Genomic DNA, 13,710 nt, shown 5'->3' on the forward strand with positions numbered 1-13,710 from the left:
ACTTTCTTCACTTTTCAATGTTTCAACAAAAGACAAGCACATGTTTTATAATGCAAAAAGTTATTCAAAAGCTTTTAAGGAAAAAACTATTCCCACAGGAGTGAGTTCACCTACCTAGTGTTACTTTTCTTCCCATAACATATACTATTTTGTGAACTTTCATTGCTGATATATAATTTAAAGGAAAATAAATAATGGCTTATTTACTGAAAATAGCCAGATCTTGTGTTTAAAATATAGAACAATACTATTTACCTTGTGCTTCATTGTAAAAATAATTGAAATTCTGCACAGAAGCTTTAATGATTTTTTTTTCATAATGTCTTCCTACAAGACTTGGATTCAATTTCTGGAACAAAGAAAGCACCAAGATGTACAAGATGGCCCTGGAAGGTGAAACATCTATTTCATTAACTCTTAGAAAAAATAAATTACCTCACTTCCTTTATTACTGTAGTAATTAACCCACATTTGTGCTGATTCTGACGAATGCTATGTATTATTTATTACTCTCCATTTGTGGTTTGGTGGTCAACTTAATGGGTATTTTTTATTTTTGTGTGTGAAATATTGAGGTAGTTCTCATCTTCTCTTCTGACAACTTCTCACCAGAAGAGTCAAAATATACTTTTAAAAAAACCTGAAACAATATAGACCACAGGTGAGCACAAATTTTAATTTAACTTCCTTTGGCCTCTATTTTCTCTTATCCGCTTTAGTAAATATGTAATATGGACGGATTACATGAGACCCCCAGTTCTTTGCACAGAGGTTAGTACGTGATAGTTGTTCGCTATAGGTTTGTGGGTTGGAGGGAAATGAGAATAAAATCTGGGACTTCAAACTACTGTCCCCACAATCTCCTTTCACTGGGACACGTCCCTCCCCCAGCAGGGTCTCGGCAGAGTTTGGCCCTCATCTGAAGGGCCAAAAAGAAAGATCCGGAGCAGAGGTGGTCTCCTTCATCTGGACAACACCAAACATTTTTGGAGTGCTCGCGCCATGCCTGGCTCTGTGCTGAACTTGGCCAAGCGTGAGATTTTCTGATGTGGAGCTGATTTCTTTCGGAACCCAGAGCCAGCACAGGATAGGCTGCTCCCTCTCCAGGCCCCAGCGTGCCTGTGGCTTTTCTCAGTTTTGCTGCCCGGGAGTCCTGCCGCCGCCTTCCCCCTAATCCCTACAAACCGGCAGTGTGTGAGGAGACTGCCAGCACGTCAAGCGGGTCTGCAAGATGCAGACAAATTGCTGCCCTTTATTAGAGGTCCGGACGAAGGAGTCGGGGAAGCTCTGAACTACATACAGGGTGTTGGGTTTCTCGGTTCCTTTTTCTCAAGCTCAACTTTCATAAATTCTGTGTTTTGAGTGCTGTGTTTTGCCACCAATGTCCCTCCTTCTCTCCCTCCCTTCTCCCCTCCCTTCCTGAAGACTTTAGAAATAAAATCAGAACTCTTTATGGATTATTCTCACTGATTAGGAAAAATACACAGCCTGTTTGGTCCTTTGTGAGAAACGTGCCGTCTGTCCTGCTCTCCTGGGGACATTTTCTTGACCTTGTCATTACCAGCCTCTCCGTAATCTCAAGAACCCCCATCCCCGATCCTGTTTCCAGCTCACTCTCTGCCATGGGCCAACAGTCCTTCAATCTCCCCAGACCACAAACACTGATGCCCACTCTGTCTCTGTCTCCGTCTCTCTCTTCCCTGATCTCCCTCCTATACTACCTGGCCTCCCAAATCTTCTTGCTCTTCAGAGCCCGCCCTGGGCACACTCTTTCCCCACGACCTTGTATCTGTGGTTTCCTCTTTCTGGAATGCTCTCCTTATCTCCTTCAGATCTTTGCTCAGATATCACCCCTGGGAGGCCTTCCCTAACCATTTATCAAATTGTGGTACTTATTCCTGCTCGATGGTCGCCGTCCCTCTTCCCTCTCTTACTTGTCTCTGGGGCACTAATCACTAGCAGACATGCTACACATTCAGATATGTTGCATCTTATAGACAAAACATTAAAGCAACAGGCAGAATTATTAATCCTTTTCCCCCAAATTTGATGACCCAGCCAATGTGGGTGACTTTGGAATCCCACCTCTCCTCCTGTTTCCATTTCCATCCACCCTTGCATGCCACTGCAGCTCTTAAGCACAGTAAGGGACTAAGTAATCTTAGTCTGGGTGTTGACATACTTGGGGATGGAGTTCTGTTCCATGTGAAGAGGTCCTGGGCTTCTTTGATTAACAGCAGTGACCTCGTAGCCCATCACCCTCCTGATTCAAGTCTTGCCCTCTTGTAAATCATTTTTCCCATGACTGCCAGGGTTATCTTCATAAACACATGTTTACATTCTCTGAGGGTAAGCACTATTTTTCAGGCACTGTGTGTGAATGCCATCCTCATCCTGGATGAATTAATAAAATCGGCTCTGAGCTCAAAGGAAGACCCTTGGCCAAAGTTGTCGATTTGCGTCTGGACTTACCCTCCACTCCAGGACTGCTGGTATCTGACTGAGCTCCCAGGGCTAGGTCTCCAACTCGTCCTCTCCTTGTCATCCACTCAGTGCTGCTTCGCTTGTCACACTGTGTGTCAGGAAGTGACCTGCATGCCTGTGGGAACCTGCCCTCTCCCTGGGCCCCTGATTTCAGTGAAGGATTGGGGTTTTCCTCTGTATGAGAATTGGAACCTCACTTTGTCCACAGTCTGGCAGCACCGATGAGAATCCTCCATTCTTTAGGTTAAATTTGGGGAGAGCTAGACTTTGTTGAACATCTGGGAAAACAGCTGGACAGACAAGTTCTAGACCCACTACTAGAGCCAACTTGAAGGCCTTAGGAGACCTTAGACTGTGAACACCCAGTTTTCCAGAAGTTTACGAAAGACCATGAGTGTTTGTGTGCGGAGAAGTATGAGAGAGGGTACATACTTAGATGACCCCACAAATTATCACTGTGACCCAGCCTTTCTAATTATTTTTTTTAATGTTTATTTATTTATTTATTTATGGCTGCATTGGGTCTTCATTGCTGTGCGCAGGCTTTCTCTAGTTGTGGCGAGAGGGGGCTACTCTTCCTTATGTTGCGCTGTCTTCTCATCGCGGTAGCTTCTCTCGTTGCACAGCACGGGCTCTAGGCACACAGGCTTCCGTAGTTGTGGCTGGAGGGCTCTAGAGCGCAGGCTCAGTAGTTGTGGCCCACGGGCTTAGTTGCTCCATGGCATGTGAGATCTTCCTGGACCAGGGCTCGAACCCATGTCCCCTGCATTGGCAGGCGGATTCTTAACCACTGCGCCACCAGGGAAGTCCCTGACTAATTCTTGACTGTACATTTCCTCTGCTCCATTTCCCATCTGTATGATCCAAAGATTACTGAATTCCTCTGCATCTTAGGAATGGGGCTAATAATACCTACTTGATGGTGTAATGGTGAGGATCCAACAATAAGACGCCTAGTACCTAGGAAGAACTCAGTAAATGCTAGTCCTTCCCATAATCACACTTTTAGTTGATGGGTTGATTCCCTGGGTCTACAATAACTGAGCAGTTCTTATACCTGAAGATGTTCAGAAAGGCTTGTAAAGCAGATAAACCTTGATTCCTGTAGCCCTCACCCCCTTCTCAGAGCCTCCTTTCCCAGTACAGGATTCTACCAGCCCCCAGGAAGTCTCCAAAGCTCCAGGATTTTCTTATTTATATTGACGTATAGTTGATTTAAATATTGTGCTAGTTTCAGGTGTACAGCAAAGTGATTCAGTTATACATATATATATATTTTTTCAGATTATTTTCCATTATAGGTTATTACGAGATATCGAATATTGTTCCCTGTGTTATACAGTAAATCCTTGTTGCTTCTCTATTTTATGTATAGTAGTTTGTTAATCCCATGCTCCTAATTTATCCCTCTCCCCTTTGCCCTTTAGTAAACGTAAGTTTGTTTTCTGTATCTGCAAGTCTGTTTCTGTTTTGTATATAGATTCATTTGTATTATTTTTTAGATTTCACATATAAGTGATATCATATAATATTTGTCTTTCTCTGTCTGACTTACTTCACTTAGTACGATAATCTCTAGGTCTATCCATGTTGCTGCAAATGGTATTATTTCATTCTTTTTTATGGCTGAGTAATATTCCATTGTATATATACATCTTCTTAAGCCAGTCATCTGTTGATGGGCATTTGGGATGTTTCCTTGTCTTGGCTATTGTACATAGTTGTTTTTCACTTTCCTTCATGTAAGGTGGCTGCCCACTGTCCTTCATTCCTCAGGGCCCTACTGACAGGTTGGCCAGCACCTCAGTCAAACAGTGCTTGGTCTTCATGGCTATGCTGGTTTGATGTGTTCTATGGCCAGGGATGGTTGCATTTTCCACAGTGGTTTTTGAAGGCTGAGAGCTAGAGCTCAAAGGTGTGGACCTCTATTGAGGACCACATGCAGCCTGGCCCTGCCCTGAGTTGAACAACTCCAGGGGCACCAGTGAGGGGGTGTGCAATGCATCAGCCTTGTGTGTGCCTGTTGTGGGGCAGGGGGAGCTGTACGCCATGCACTGTGTATCAATAAACCCTTGAAAGACTAGAGGCTTCTCAAAGCTGTATAATCTAGTTGAGGACTTGGTTAGATATGTGAAAAGATTGTTGTAATGCATGGTTTTAATCAAGATCTGCAAAGGGTATCATGTGAGCAGAGAAGAGACACGTTAGCCCAGTCTGAAGTGGTCAGGAAGGCATCCTGAAGGAGATGAACCTCGAGTAGTAAAGGATGCATAGGAAAAAACTAGGGAAAGGACTGGAGTTAGCAAAGACATAGAGCAAAGACACAGACAAGACACAGCACAATTTAAACATAGAGCTACCAATCGCTACCTCAGTTGCTAGGCGTTAAGATGAGAGAAAGGGACTGGAAGAGAGAAGTCTGGAAAGGAACTTGAAGCCAAGACCCAGATTAGGACTTTGGGTTGTAAGGCAGTGACGTGGAGCCCTCGATTATGTTGACGAAAAGAAGAGGATCTGCACATTTTGGCAAGTTCTGTCCAGCTGTAGCATGGAGGATGTACCTAAGGAGGGCAAAAGAAGGGCAGGAGACTGCAATAGGCCAAGGTAGCAGCTGTCATGAAAGCTGGAGAGGCCTGGACCAGAGCAGCAGCCATTGCCTTTTCAGCTAGCATTAGTCTGGCCATAGATGGTCCACTATTCGGAAGAAAAGCAATAGGCTCTATGTTTATATGTGTAGCCTGTCATAGAATGTCAGAGAACTTTCATAAAGGAGGTAAAATGAAGAAGCAGACAATGGACCCCCTGATATTCTTCTCTTATTACATTTCCTGATGGTTCTGGGTAACATGTACATTTCCTAGGTCTTTGGTCTTTGCCTGTTTGCTAGAAACACCTGACATTTCTGAAGGGGAACTAAGACAAACAGTTGCTGTTAGAAGCTATAAAGTGTTACAGAATGCTGAGGGATGTGCTCTTATTTGTTTCTGCCCATGACAGAAAGGGGAACCTTCCTGAAAAAGGTTTTTACAATTTCCTTGGTTGAAAAAACCGAAGGAAGACTTGCATATAATTTTCAACCTAGCTGCTAGACTTTCCTCTTGCTAACTTCCATATTTGAGAATGCTTAATTGTGTAGAACCAAGCTTCCAAGCTCAAGGATTCAATGTTAATGGCAATTTAATCAGCTGGCTTAACAGTTATGCCTACCGTGGACACTTACTCTTGAAAAGTACATTGTCTCATATTTTAATAATTTTAAAAACGATCTGAGAAATGGACCCTCACAGACAGACCTCTCATCTTCCTCTCTGTCTGATCAATAGAATGCAGTTTTTCCAAGCAAAAGCTGTATCTATAAATCATTTTAAAAGAAAAGAGTGTAAATTAATTTTAAGCCAAACAGTTTTTTCTTTTATAGGCAGTTCGCTCTTCGTGCTTCTTTATTTTCCTCACCAGCATGTTTCAGTTCAGTGCTTTAGAAAAGGAATATTTTATTGCACAAGTCTTCACCAACATGGAGGCCTACAAGCAGTGATAAAGAGTGGGTTTAGATCATATATATTAAAAATGATAAATCATTTTCCAGCCTTCCATGACATTTTATTTTCTCTGCATCTTTACCTCTTTCTGACTCATGTACCTGGGCTGATTAATGCCCCATCTCCCCTGTTACACTTTAATCCAGGGCCTGTGTTTCATTCACCTGCCAATAGTGATCGCCAATAAATTCATCATGCAGGCTGCTGCCAGCATAAAAATGCCCATCAAAAAGCAGGCAATTCTGAGTCTCCATTTATCTGGTACCCTCAGGACTCACATGGTTCCACAATTGGAGCTGCAGTTGCTCATTTCTTCCTAAGCATGGGCTGGGAAAATGAGAGAAGGCTAATTAATGCATTCAAGGGATCCCACTGAATCAGCAAGCCCCTTAAAGGCACAACAGACACAAATAGGCAGCTGCAGCTCGCTGGAATTCAAAACAGCAACAAAAGAGCTAGTTAAATATTTGAATAGCTGAAGTATATGTCTATTCATTCCCATGGAAATTGCTAAAATAGGCTGTCCCCCCATCTCCTGAGGAGTCAAAGTCATTGAAATCCCAAAGCGTTTCATCCTGTCAAGCATGCCTTTGAAGAGCAGGACATTTACATCTCCATAACAGGCCAGCTCAACATTAGTGGTAATAAAACTTGGGGGCATGGAAGGACTCTAGAATATGGTACCCATTTACTCCAGCCTCTGGGGACACAGGAGTGACTTACGGACAATTAGACTACTCTTTTGCCCCATCCCTGTATTAGTTTGGCATCTTAGAGTTGCAAATGTCTCGAACAATAAATATACCATCCAGGAGTAAATACCAAGCTCTGGATATGGCTTGATCCAAGGCCCAAACACTTTGGCTCTCTTCTGTTGGATTGGCTTGACTTGGAGACAAACTTTTCTCTCATGGTTGCAGCAAAGATGAGTTCCATTCGGTCCTGGTGCTAATCCTCCCAGATGTCCATCCAGCAGGAAAGAAAACATAACTTACGTCAACCTTTGTACACACATCCCAGGCTTGGTTTTGATCAGACTAACTTTAGTCACATGCCGATTCTTAAGCCACGCTGTGGGCAGGGAATGGAATTATGCTGAATTTTTATGCCTAAGCCATTGGTTCCATCTTGAATCACATTGGCTGTCTGGGGGTAGGTGGATAACCAAATGAAAATCATGATCAGTGAGCAGGAGGAAGTGGTTACAGGGTGGCAATCCAAACAGTGATGACAACAACAAATAAACTAAATAAACAAATAAACAAACTAGAATATTCTGCTCAGGGTACCGTAACACAACATCACTGATTGGGTGGCTTAACAACAACTTTCTCACAATTCTGGAGCCTAGAAATCTAAGGTCAGGTGCAGCCGGTAAGGTTCCTGGTGAGGGCCCTCTTCCTGGCTTGCAGACAGCCACCTTCTCACTGTGTCCTCCCATGGTCTTTTCTCTGTGGCTCGTGGAGAAAGAAAGAGAGGACACCAGTCCTGTGAGATTAAACCCCCACCCTTATGGCCTCATTTAACCTTAATTACCTCCTTAAAGACCCAAATACAGCTATATTGGGAACTAGGTCTTCAGCATATGAATTTTGGGGATATAAAATTCAGTGTGGAACACAAGCAACAATGATAACCCCCAGCCGTGCATCTCTAATTAATCCTGTTTTAGGTGGGCTTTTATCCACCAGGAGTCAATTGTTTTTATGATCTTATAGTCTGAGAGTAAATGTGCTTAGGTAGCTTCTAATGGATGCTGTGAGGAACACCCAGCCATGCATTCAATCGGGTTGCATCTACTTAACGGCCATGAATTAAGGGACCGAGGAAGTTCCTGGAGACTGACATTTAGTTATGATTCTAGGACTATGAAAAAGTTTGAGAATCACCGGAAAAGAGACCTTGTGCCTTTTTGGAACTCATCTTTCAGAAGTGCCTTTAGTGAAAAGTTATGAGCTCCCCAGTAAAGGTGGAGACTTGAGACTACAGAATCAGACCCCCTGACATTTTGAATAATAGTGACGTGGTCCAGCTTAATCGCCCACACGTTCTATCAGATCTGGCTGCAAATGATCTTTGGATGTTAAAATTTCCTCTCAAATTTCCTCTCAAATAATGAAGCTTTCCATAGTTTGAAGACTCTGCTACGTTAATTAAAGATAATTCCCCAAGACGAGCTCTGAAAACGTGATAAACAGGAACAGTATCTTTGCAAAGAAGGCATGGCCTTGCAGGAAGGCCAATGAAGGAATTGCTTGCAGGGTTACAACTCTGATTTCTTAATGTGAGTTACAACGAGCTTTTAAAAACTTCTTGTATTACTTTATCATGAATATTTATACATTATGTATTTATACACACACCTGCATATGCTTTAGAGAGTACATATGTGAGCATATATTCTCTTAACCGTACATGTCAGTCTTTTTATAAAATAAAAGCCTGGTATTTTTATAGATAAGATTACCTTTTAGTAAGGTTCAGTTGGAACTTCACTATTGTATCAGTCAGAATAGGCTAGGTTACGTTGCAGAAACAAATAACCCTTAAGACAGAGAAGATTATTTCTCCTCCTGCTCCATGTACAACACAGTTTGTCCAAACATGAGACTTCATGGTTCACGATGATAGGATGAAGAGGAAGTGGAAAACCTACTACTAACTATTAAGTCTTCTGCCCAGGAGTAACACATGTCATTTCTGCTCCTTTTTCACTGGCAAATGCAAGCAATGTGGATTGGTGATGGTAGTGGTGGAGGGTGGTTTCCAATCCTCTGCTGGGCCAGGAAGGAGAGGGGGCAGTGTGGTGTCTAACACAATCGGGATCCCATGTCACACCAAGTTGGGCTCGTGATCGAAAAATTCAAAGGTGAAAAGTTGGAATTTATGGGGCTTCCCTGGTGGCGCAGTGGTTGAGAGTCCACCTGCTGATGCAGGGGACACGGGTTCGTGCCCCAGTCCAGGAGGATTCCACATGCCACGGAGCGGCTGGGTCCGTGAGCCATGGCCGCTGAGCCTGCACGTCCGGAGCCTGTGCTCCACAATGGGAGAGGCCACAACAGTGAGAGGCCCACGTACCGCAAAAAAAAAAAAAAAAAAAAAAAGTTGGAATTTGTTCACCTATTCATTCAATACATCTTTACTGAGCACCTAAAATGTACCAGGCACTGTGCTCAATGCTAGAAGTACAATGGGGAGACAGGATAGAAATATTTTTGTTACTCGTAGAGACCTTCCAGTGGGGAGAGGTTACAACAAGTAAGTAGATAATTAAAATTCAGAGTGAGATGAGCTATGGCGGGCAAAGAACAGTGTGTCTTGGAAATACAGAAAACAATAGTCGGCATAATGAAGGCTCCTACTGTTGTCTATCTCTCGCTTTCCAACTCAGTCCCTACTATTTTTGTGGGCATCTCGTGCCCTGTTTTCAAATCATTCTACTTGGACCCAATCAGCAATTGAAGTATTTGCTAAGTAGCTACCACATGTAAAGTATCCTGCTTGACACTGTTGTAACTATTAGGAAGCTTATGGAAGAGGGTGAATGAGAAGATTTCTGTTTAACTCAGAGTGCTTAAAATCTAATAGGAGCAGTAAGACTATATAAATATGAATACAGAAGAGAATGTGGTATTTATCGTGAGACAGACCACCTAAATGTCAATGGGGGTATTTCTGATTTGGGGAATGGAGAAATGCTCATGATGAAGTGAATTTTAAGGTGGATTTTGTTGAATAAAGGGGATTTAATTATTAAAAAAATTGAGATTGAAGGTTATATTTCAGTAGGAAAAATCAGCTGGTGCAAAGAAACAACATTTGGAAGCTCCACATGTGCAGGGACTGTGATTACTTTATTCTTTATTACATTCCCAGCACTGTCTTGTGTCTTGTATCTATCAGGTGGTCAAAGAATAGTTTTTCAGTGAATTAATGAAGAAATAGGAAAATAAGGCATGCTCATTTAAGGAATGCAAACTAACAGTTTAACTGAAAGCTGGGGTTTTTGTTTTTTTTTTTGCGGTACGTGGGCCTTCCACCGTTGTGGCCTCTCTCGTCGCGGAGCACAGGCTCTGGACGCGCAGGCCCAACGGCCATGGCCCATGGGCCCAGCCACTCCACGGCATGCAGGATCCTCCTGGACTGGGGCACGAACCCATGTCCCCTGCATCAGCAGGCGGACTCCCAACCACTGCACCACCAGGGAAGCCCAAAGCTGGGGTATTTTAAGGCAAGTCATAAGTGATAAAGCTGGGGCCGAGTCAAGGTTTTGAATGCCATTGAAAATTTTCCTTACTCTTATGTTTATATAATACCAGAGTTTATGGAGGTGTCACAGACACATCGGTCCGTTGATCCTAAAACAGCCCCTTCAGGTGGGCAGGGTGGTAATTATTGCTCTGAGGAAGGACTCTTAGAGAGACCAAGTCACTGTGGGGTGTCTGTCAGGAAGTGGAGGACCCAAGACTCGAACCCAAGACTTGGGGTCCACATGCAATTCCCATCCCTTCATACTGCATTGCCTATCTGTTCTGGATCAGAGCAGCACTTTTTGGTGTTTGGAAGCAGCAGAAATGACAATATCATAGACATTTCTTGCAAAATATGGGCAACTGAGAGAGAGGGACCAGTGATAAGAACATTGGAATAACATGAGAGAAGACTAAACTCCTGTAGTAGCAGTGAGCTTAGACAGGCTAGGATTTCTTTTTGACAGAGCTACAAGATTTGGGGATACATTCCACCTCTGCTGGGCTACGGCTTAGGCCGGTGTTTCTTAGTGTCGGCACGATTAATGTTTCGGGACTTAAGTTCTTTGTTGTGTGGGGACTGGCCTGTGTATTGGTGGCTGTTTGTCAGCATCTCTGGCCTTTACCCATCACACGCTAGGAGCACAGCCTCTCCACCTCACCCCTCCCATGGTGACAACCCCAAATATCTCCAGACGTTGCCAAACTCCCCCTGGGAGGCAAAAGTCATCCCCATTCAAGACCACTGACCTAGCCAGTCAATTTTGATTTGTTTCCAGAAAGGCAGTGGATCTTAAAGAGCACATTGGGCATTTAGTGGGAAAACATGAAGGAAGGAAATGCGGTTTCATCTTATGGATTTGGGTTTCCTCCACTGACAGTGTGTAAACCACCTCCAGTGATATTAAGCAGGAAGTGGGTGGCCGATAGTTAATTCATATGACTGGTGCTGCATTTTCGACAATGAGTTTTCATTTTGTTCTGTTTATGGTCATTTTATTCAACTATTTGTGTTCAGCACCCAGCTTTATAAGTGTATATAATCCTATTATGTTCTATTCCATTATGGGAGCTTCCTAATAGAAGAGCACAAAGTAATAAAATTAAATGAACATCTTAGCTATTGTGTTAGCCTCACACATTTCCTGACCTTGGCTGGATTTAAGAGTGTTGTTCGGGGGTGGTGGGGAGGGGAAGGTTGACAATGGGTCACTGGAAAGAAAGACAAAGGTGCGGGCTTCCCTGGTGGCGCAGTGGTTGAGAGTCCGCCTGCCGATGCAGGGGACACAGGTTCGTGCCCCGGTCTGGGAAGATCCCACATGCCGCGGAGCGGCTGGGCCCGTGAGCCATGGCCGCTGAGCCTGCGTGTCCAGAGCCTGTGCTCTGCAACGGGAGAGGCCACAGCAGTGAGAGGCCCGCGTACCGCAAAAAAAAAAAAGAAAGACAAAGGTGCATGAAGCAGGTCTTTCCAAGATTGGAGAGAAGAATTTGGATACAACTGAAAATATTTTAAAGTGAGATGGCTAGAAATGCTGCCATCCTCCTACTCTTTCCAAAATTCCATAATAGAACCACAGAAAAAAATTCCTACATGGTGCTTTGCATTAGCTGCAGCAAATGTTGGTTTAGAGGAACTGAAAAAAGAATTTGCATGTTATATATATATATATATATATGCATAAATATGAATATAACTATGACTTTATAGCAGCAATTACAAAAGCATTTTCAAATGCATGTCATGTGGCGACAGTCCTTGTGCAAGGAAGAGCAGAGAGCACATTTTGACCTCACTCGGTGACTGGGCACGAGAGACAGGTCTGAGCAAGTCAGTTCAGGTCTCTGAGTCATTGTTTAGGTTTTCCATGGAAATGAAAGCTCAGGGGAATTTGACATAAAGTGTTTGCCGGCCTCTCTGGGTTTGTTACTCTCTTTGAGGGCCACTAATATCACTTCTCAGATGATGAGTATCAGCCAGTTTCCCTCCCAAAAGACTTGCTCTGAGTGCTTACCAGTGTTGCTTTGCAGAGAGATGGGGGTTTGGGGATGGGTCTCAGGCAGTCATTCCCTCAATGTGAAGACAGTATTAGGGAAATTTTGTGTGTGTACAACCAGACATCGCCTGTCTTCCCTGCAGGGAGCTTGTGACAGCTGAAAAAAATTGTTTATAGAGTGTTTTGAGCTCTCACTGGGGTGGTACCACAGAGACAAAGCTTTGATATGCCTCTTTCATCTCTTTCAACTATTACTAGTAAACAGAGGCTGCCTCTACCTTTCTCAAAGTCCCAAGTTTAAAACGAACCATTAGGGGTCCCAGGTTCCATTTTTTACCCACTCAGAGAAGATCGTGTGACCTCCTTTGTTAAAGAAAAAGCCTTCAGAATTTACAATAGATTTAAAAAAATCCAACACGTTGTAATGTTTAACTGTGAATGACTAAGATGTAGACCAAATGAATTTTCTTTGAAATATTCCACACGTTCAAATGAAAGAGGGAAATAGTTGGCAACATTTTGTGCTCAAAATTAAATGTTTGAAATATGGGAAGGGGACAGTTTTCCACATTCCGAGCAAGTCTATTTCATCTACTCCCACTTGAGGCTTCTGAACTTTGTAGCGTTTAAAAATCATTTGAGTCTGATTTTATTTTTTTAATGCTGCAATAGAAGCTGACCAATTTTCCCTGATTAAAGTAATATCTAATCTCTAGTAAGTGTCCTAGCATCTAGCAAGTAATCAATAAGTACTGTTTTTCAAAAATTGCTTTTGCAGAGCACAGGCCCTTCTCGCAAGATGAGGAAATAGTGACCCCAAAGCATCTGAGTAGGAGGAAATCTAGGCCAGTTGACTGAATGCTTTTCTTTAAATTGCACATGATCTCACATTCCCAAAATACCCATGCTCAGGAAAGCTATATAAGGCCATGTGGCAATTTACTCCCAGTCATATGTGCCTGATGGTTAGTACTATAGACTGCTAGGGCTCAAACGGACCTTTGATGCCACTTCTCAACCTCTGTCTTCATGGAGTAGGAAGCAGAGCCTATGAGGGAGGGAAATGACTCACCCAAGGTCATGCAGTTCATTTCTTACAGCATCTAGAGAGACCCCGCGCCTGACATCTGATCCAGCATCTTTATTCCACATTCCTGCCCAGAATGCTGGGTTCTGGGTATTGCTCACTTTTAAATACTGTCTACCATGAGATTCCATGGGAGGGCCATAAATGATTCAAGAGGGCAGCAAATATGCTTGCAAAATATTGTGGTTTTTACGTTGAGTGTATAATTTGCATGTTGGTATTTTCATTACACTTGCTGTACTTCATATTGTTATGCTTTTAAAAATGGTTGTTCTCATGCATTCATTCAGCAAGTATTTATTGAGGGTCTGTACTAGGCACTGAAGGTGGTGGTGAGCTACATAGACAAGATCCCT

General features: G+C 43.1%; 1 protein-coding gene across 5 annotated transcripts in view; it reads left to right on the forward strand.

The window, feature by feature from the left end:
* The window catches only part of NTRK2 (neurotrophic receptor tyrosine kinase 2), a gene marked incomplete at both ends in the record, with an annotated part of 377,341 nt that overhangs the window by 186,466 nt on the left and 177,165 nt on the right, over positions 1-13,710 (forward strand). The gene's annotated exons all lie outside the window — the stretch shown is intronic.

This window comes from Grampus griseus (genome assembly GCF_964374135.1).
Source record: "Grampus griseus genome assembly, chromosome: 6".
NCBI classification, from domain to species: Eukaryota; Metazoa; Chordata; class Mammalia; order Artiodactyla; family Delphinidae; genus Grampus; species Grampus griseus.